Raw genomic sequence first — 8,030 nt, forward strand, 5'->3', positions numbered from 1 at the left:
TCAAGTCCCTAGTACTCATATGCAGTCTTCAGTCACCCAAATTCTCCGACATCAGAACTCGGTTGCTTAACCGCCTTGAACAAGATCCAACACTGACACCTAATGCGATCATAGACGAATACCAGCGTATCATTAATCTGCAGCGTGACACCACTTTGGTTCAATCTGGGGGCCAGGGTGGTTCCGAAGTTCATGCTGTTCAGCACCAGAAAAAATCTTCGAGATCGACAAACTCGAGTCCTTCGAAGGCCAGCGCTGTTTCTATCTCTAATCACTCTAAACCGGCTCAGAAGAAGCCCCCCTCGCCATGTTGGCACTGTGGAGCCTGGCATTATGTGAAGTTCTGTCCATTCAAACAGCATGTGTGCGATCGCTGTTAGAAAGTTGGTCAAAAAAGCGGCTTTCGCAAATCCAACCGATCCAATAACCGTCGAAATGCACAGACGCAGCGTCGTTTTCACAAAAAGCTGATTACCTCATCAAGGAGTTTAGCAGCAGTCTTCCATACTCATGCCGCGACTCGACGCAAATTTCTGACCCTCTCAATCAATGGTCAGCCAGTTCGTTTGCAGTTGGACACTGCATCAGATATCACCATTCTGTCGAAAAAGACTTGGCGAGCCTTGGGTCAACCTCCCATCAAACCATCCTCTCAAACAGCCGTCAGTGCCTGTGGGGGTCATCTCCGCCTTCATAGTGAACTCTATTGCTGCATTTCATTCAGAGGTACAACCTTCAATGGGACATGCTACATCATCAATTCTCCACTCAACCTTTTAGGTTTAGATTGGTTCGAAGAACTTGGTCTCGCTGATCTTCCTATTAGCGCTATCTGCAATCAAGTCCAAACTACTGCTTCTACACAACAGCATGCTGAAGACCTTCGAAAACGACTTATTGAACTATTTAAGCCTGGTCTCGGACTTTGTTCCACAGCTGAAGCTGTTTTAAAACTGCAGCCAGAAGCTACACCAGTTTTTCGCCCAAAGCGTCCAGTCCCATACGCATCTTTACCTCTGGTTGACGCTGAACTTCAACGTTTGGAAACTGAGGGTGTCCTAGTACCTGTTTCCTATTCATCATGGGCTGCACCAATTGTGGTTGTAAAAAAATCCAATGGCTCCATACGCATCTGTGCAGACTTTTCCACAGGACTCAACGCGGCTCTACAACAGCATCACTATCCGCTGCCGATCCCAGATGACTTATTTACTATTTTAAATGGTGGTACCTACTTTGCTAAGCTGGATCTGGCAGATGCTTACCTTCAAATCCCAGTCGCTCTCGAATCGAGAGAGTTGTTGACAATCAACACTCACCGAGGACTTTTTCAGTACACCCGCTTACCCTTCGGTATCAAAACTGCTCCAGAGATCTTCCAGCAGATCATGGACACTATTCTGGCAGATGTTCCTGGTGTTGCTACATACCTTGACGATGTGCTCATTGTCGGCGCAACTGCTGATGAATTGCATACCAGAACCCACTTAGTTCTGCAACGCCTCCAGGATAATGGTTTTCGCCTTCGCCCAGAAAAATGCCAATTCTTCTTACGTTTCGTTAAGTACCTGGGGTTTATCTTTGATGCTTCCGGACGACACCCTGATCCTCAAAATACTTACGCAATCCAACAAATGCCTGCTCCCACTGATGTCTCCTCACTGAGATCATTTTTGGGGATGATTAGCTACTATTCAGCATTTCTTCTATCACTGCATGACGTACGATATCCATTAAATCGTCTGCTAGAAAAGAATGGTACTTGGAATTGGTCAACGCAATATGAGTCAGCCTTTTCAAAACTTGAAGCTATGCTAAGTTCCAATCTTCTGCTAACCCACTACAATCCGAAACTACCCATTGTGGTTGCTGCTGACGCTTCAACACATGGACTGCGTGCCGTAATCTCACATGTCTTTCCCGACGGGTCAGAGAAAGCGGTGATGCACGCTTCGAGAACACTAACACCTGCTGAGAAACGCTACGGCCAGGTAGAGAAGGAAGCGCTAGCCCTAATTTTTGCTGTCCGGCGATTCCACAAATTCATTTATGGGCGCCGTTTCACCTTGCTCACAGACCACAAGCCGATGTTATCAATCTTTGGATCAAAGAAAGGCATCCCTGCCCATTCGGCTAATCGTCTTCAACGTTGGGCGTTGGCGTTATTGGGGTACGACTTCGACATCCAGTATCGACGTTCCGAAGATTTTGGTCAAGCGGTTGCACCGTCCAGACTTATCAGTAACCATTCTACCACTGATGAGGACACACCCATAGCCACAGTATCAACCGAAGAGGATTCCGGTGCTACACTATTGGCGAATGCCGTTCGAGCAATGCCTGTTACCGCTGAAGATGTTCGGGAAGCTACCAGAGAAGACCCGATTATCCAAGAAGCGATCACCTATGTTCAGAGCAGATGGCCAGTTAAGCAGCTGAGTGGTGATATGCAACAGCTAGCGAATCGTCGCGGCGCTCTCTGTATTGTTAACGATTGTCTGATGTTTGGTGATCGCGTAGTAATTCCAACAACCCTACGTTCCAAAGTCCTACGCCAATTCCACTCTGAACACCCAGGGATAAACCGTATGAAATCCATCGCTCGCAGCTATGCATATTGGCCAAATATGGACAAGCAGATTGTCGACTTCGTCAAAAGATGTTCACATTGCCAAAAAGCTGCGAAAAATCCTCCTAAGTTGCCTCCAGTACTCTGGCCAAAGTCAGAAAAACCCTGGTCGCGAGTGCATATTGACTTCACTGGACCCCTAGATGGTACCACATATCTGATACTGGTTGACTCACACTCCAAATGGCCGGAGATATTGCCGATTGCACAACCCTCTACAACTCGAACCATCAAACTCTTTAATCAGATCTTCGCTCAGCATGGCCTTCCAGAAACAATAGTAACAGACAATGGTTCACAATTCACATCTAGCCAATTCCGAGAATTTTGCCTGCAAAATTCGATCAACCATGTTCGTTCTCCGCCATATCACCTGCAATCTAATGGACAAGCTGAAAGGTTCGTTGATACATTTAAACGAGCCATGCTTAAAGCACGAGGGGAGGGGACCACAGAAGATATCATAGAACGATTTCTAGTTGCGTACCGGACGACCCCGCATGACTTATTGCCAAACTCCAAATCCCCTGCTGAGGTGCTTATGGGGCGAAAGCTACGGACAGTTCATGGTGCAATGAAACCCAAGCAAGTGCCCCAGCAAAGCCCCCAGATGAAGAATACTCGAATTCCCTACGAAGTTGGTACAAAAGTGTATGCGCGAGATTATAGACATGGATGTGATAAATGGGTAGAGGGTGAAATCACAAAAAAACATGGGGACGTCATGTATGATGTCAAAGTGAACCAAGAAATCTGGACCAGGCACCACAATCAACTCAGGTCAAGGGAAGCGAAGGAGAAAGAAGCAATTACAAAACGCATCCCACTCGACTTGCTGTTGGACACGTTTCAACTTCCGCCAATACCTCCAACAGAGACGACTAAGTCATCTACTCAAGTAGAACATCCTTCTGGTTCTGTGTGGTTGCCTCGGAGGTCGGATCGCAAAAGAAGACATCCAAAGAAACTTCAAGTAAACCCTCAGTTACGTCGCTATTAACTTCTCCAAAGGGGAGGTGTTGGGATACTCAGAAAAATATCCCAAAAAACAATTATCCGGTTAAGTCTAACGCTACCCTTGAACGTTAAATGGTGTCATTTCCCTACTGATCAATATTTATTTCGCGTGTCATTTTCCTATTGGTCAATATTATTTAACGTGTCATCTTTCTGTTGGTCAATATTTATAGTAATCCTAACTGTATAAATATGCATTTGTTTGTAAATCATTATTCTGCTGCTCCTGACCCCATAAACGATTTTTCATCTACGGTTCGTGTTCTGACATATTGGAGATTGGGAACAGTATTGGGGTCGAACTGGGATATCTGAAGTTTGTCAATTGGTAGAATTTAGAGTAGCCAACTCGCGATTCACAATAGTTGATAATTTAAAAGATATGAATGTAGATGGTTTTAGTCAGTATCACAGTTGGCGCGCTTCGTGAAAGTTGCGTTGCGAATGTGCAACTGATGGTCAAGGATAGGTCTATTGAAGGTGGGAGCTTCTAGAAACCGCAACCTTATGTCCTTTTGGAATTTTTAAGGCTTTAAGGATGGGGCAGGATGAAGTCACCCGTTCCATATCTCAAGGGGGCTGAAAGAGGGAGCAAGTAAAAGAAAGGACGAGAGGCAGAGTAGCCAATATTCATGAAGGAATGTTTAAAGTATGATTACTCAGTCTAATTTTCTTTTGTTAAGATATTTGTTAAGCAAGAGCATTTTAATAGGTTAAAGAAAATAAGTGTAAACAAGGTATGAGTGGACATACAACTGACAAATGGAGGCCATTCAGAAAGGAGCTGAGAGTATGGGATGTGTGGTTATAAAATATAGTGCGAAAACAGGATTGTGATATACAATTGACTATCTTCCTTTTTTTATCGAAGCTATTGGAGCCTTTTTCATCTTATTTTGTATTATTATTATTATTATTATTTTAGGTATCATAGGGTCTTGAGTAGGCTTCGTATATTATTGAATCGTCTAGTTTGCTTGGAATAGGATTACTGGGTAGGAAGTGAAACCAGTTCAACGTTCGTAACACGATTTATTGAAGTATTTTGCATGATAAATTAGCATTAGTACCTTAAGTTCGTGACATCCCGCTAAACCATAAGGAGCCGTAATTAAACAAAATGTTGAAGTAGTATCGGTTCTTAACCACGCGATTCTTGAAACTGAACATATTATTACTGAAGAGATTGACATCCAAATGTGATACCTGGAAGGGGTCGGTAGTGGTGAACGCAGGATAATTCAGTCAGCTACCATTGTCGACACTGACTTGTAGTATCGTAACATTCAGTAATATAACGTCTAGCGTTTCTAAAGAAAACATTTAAGCTGAAGATGGAACGATATATTTAATATGAAAAAAAGGGTATATGCTACACAAGAATGGTCATGCCTGCAAGGCTGAGCCATGCTATTCAATTCAATTCACTGTCCCCGCGTTCACAATTTTCGACCTTCTTTCCGTGCTAAATGTTGAGTTTCTCATGTTTAGCTTTGAGGATTGTGTGATTAGGGCTAATACCACTACATATACACAAAAGCTGTTGCACCGCACATTTTTTATAGGAACAAAAGCTTGTTAAAGAGTCGATGAAGCGCTCTAAATAATTATATTTGTACATAATACAAAGGAATAGGACAAGAGGAAACATCCCAGCATTATGAAAATACGGTAGCACCATATCATTAGTGGATGACGACTGTGATAAAGTTGAGGTACTCGCAAGACAATTTATAGATTTGTATACCATATCACCTCCAGGGCCCAAGTTAGCGTTTGCATCGTGACTCACTTTGGTGATCATAATCGACCACCAGAAGAAAAGAAAAGCAGGAGAGTATGCAGCCTTGTCAGAATCAGGTTCTCACTTGGAATTCATCTGTCAGCTGTCCTCCACGCACCACTTTGCAGTGTAGTCCATCCAGCTGTCCAGTGTTTCTTTAGCTTCAGTTTCATCTCAAGCACAGCCAGGTGGAGACCTGAAGCTATGCCAGCTCCTATCCTGCTTCTCATGCCTTCCATCGACCTTCGGAATATTTTAGTGATGCAAATATTATCGATCTGGTTATGTGTGGTGTGATCCGGTGAGGTCCATGTAGCTTTGTGTATGCGTTTGTGTGGGAATATTGAGCAGCCTTTATCCATCTTGTTGAATGCAAATAAATTTGCAAATGTGTCACCATTCTCTTTTCTTCCTCACAGTCAGTTCATGTCGTCGTTTAGATGTTTAAAACAATTATTCACGCTGATAAATTTCGATTAAACGAATTAAACCATAGAAACTATTTCGATAATGCAGATTGTTCGAAATGTATTACGCAACTACATCACATAATTTTGATAAGCTTGATCTTCTCATTGCATTATGGAAATAGTTTATATGGTTTAATTTGTTCTGTCTGATTGGCTTCTTTCGGCAAAGTTTTTTTCTACGTGATGGCTTTACAATCCCATGCCCAACCCTCCTTTGTGTGGGCTTGGGACTGACAATCATTCTAGAAAGGCTAAAAGCGGACTTCATACAGATTTTGGAAATACCAGTCATTAAAGTTCTCAATTACTTCGGTATGCAAAGTTAGCTCGATATCGATAATTTGGTGAGACCTAATCAAATGCTTACTAGATTGCTGGTAGGAGTAACACATTGTATCTCAAATTCATTAAGTATACGTTTTAATCTATGTGTAGCTCAATGTTGATTACCGAACTACCGGAAGAAGGACGTAGTAAGTCCTGTCTTTAAAACAGGGAGAGGACACAAACCTGAGAACTATCGGAACACAAACCTAACCAACGAGGTTGTTAAAATTTTGTTGTTGTTTACGTATCTAGGCAAAACGTCGGATCATTTTTGAAGAGCAGTATGGTTTCGGGAAATGTTATCCGTGGTTAACATACTCACTAGTAACTCGAGTACGTCAGTGCGGCCTCAAAGATTAGAATCTACTAATAGATGTAGCCTTCATTGACTTCGGTAAGGCTTTCGACAATGTTCCACACAACAGGTTGTTATGTTGGTCAAGTGATATCGGGAGTGGGGGTAAGTTACTTATGTGGATAAAGGATTTACCAGTTAAGTATCAGCAGTGAGTGTGACTAAGCTACCTGTTGTCTAGTTGTAAAACTGATTGATAAAATCATCCAACGTGCAGTTTTTGGGCCAGAGTTATTCCTCCTGTATATAGAGGATCTTCATACTCTTCTATCATCGGTTTTGTCGTATAATGGTGATATCTGGATACGGATATCGATAGAAAGCGAAGTTAGTAGTACAGAGATTGAAAATAACCTGGAGAAATTGTCCAAGTTGTCTAGAACTTGGAAGTTGTCTATAAATGCTTCTAAGTGCATTGTGATTCATATTGTCCAGATACACAGTGACCCGAGAGTCACTAGTCGACAAGACTTGAGAATTACTACATACTACCATGAGATGGTCACCAAAGATTTTAGAGCTCTCTGGTCAATGAGTAGAGCTTCTATTCACGTTCATATTCAGACCTATTTGACTTTGTCTGCAGTGTTCGTCAGTGCTAAACTCGATTAATGAATAGAAGTTGCTGACCCTTACATAGGATGAGACAATGAGTTGTTGAAAAGGCTAAGGAACTGCAAGTAAACTGACTCTTAGGAAAGCGAAGCCTTCCTGTTATGATAGACTGGCTAAATTAAATCTATTTCCGTTGTCATATAGAATTACAGAGGTGACTTGATCACAGTTTTTGGGTTAGTTGGTGGTAAATTCGCGTCCGATATGTCCCGATTTTCTTGTTTTCCAGATCAGAGGATTGACGAGGACACTCCAAAAATGTTTACAACTCCAGAACAAATTACTTGTTGGATGGCTATCGACTATCCTATTGACACATCAACAAATGAAATCCATTACCATAACGCGTGACTGTAGCACCGTCTATCGACGTTTTCGAAAGAAAATTGTGTCAGGTGAGCAACCATTATTGCCAGGAATAAAAAAGGCCACTGAATCACATATCTTTCCCAAATTGGAACTGAAATTTCCTATTCTGTTCACAATAATTTGAACTATTTAGAGATCCAAAACTGTACTATTAAATCAAGATGGAAGTTTGTGAACATTATAAGTATTTGAATTATAGTATGAACTAAGAATCCCAGAAATAACGTAATCGGATCGAGAATTACTAGATAACCACAAACAAATGTACTGTATTTAGAATTCGAAGTTAAGGATTCAACAAGTACAAACGTATCATTCGTTCATTCAAACACCACAGCCGCCACAGCTTAAACTGGATTCTAAGTGTCTGTAATTCATTGTACATCTTCCGCTCAAGCTCATCCTGTGTCTGTCCGACAGTGTATTGGATAAAGACACTGCTCATTAGCACTAGAATTAACAGCT

Source organism: Schistosoma haematobium, chromosome 3 (genome assembly GCF_000699445.3).
Source record: "Schistosoma haematobium chromosome 3, whole genome shotgun sequence".
NCBI classification, from domain to species: Eukaryota; Metazoa; Platyhelminthes; class Trematoda; order Strigeidida; family Schistosomatidae; genus Schistosoma; species Schistosoma haematobium.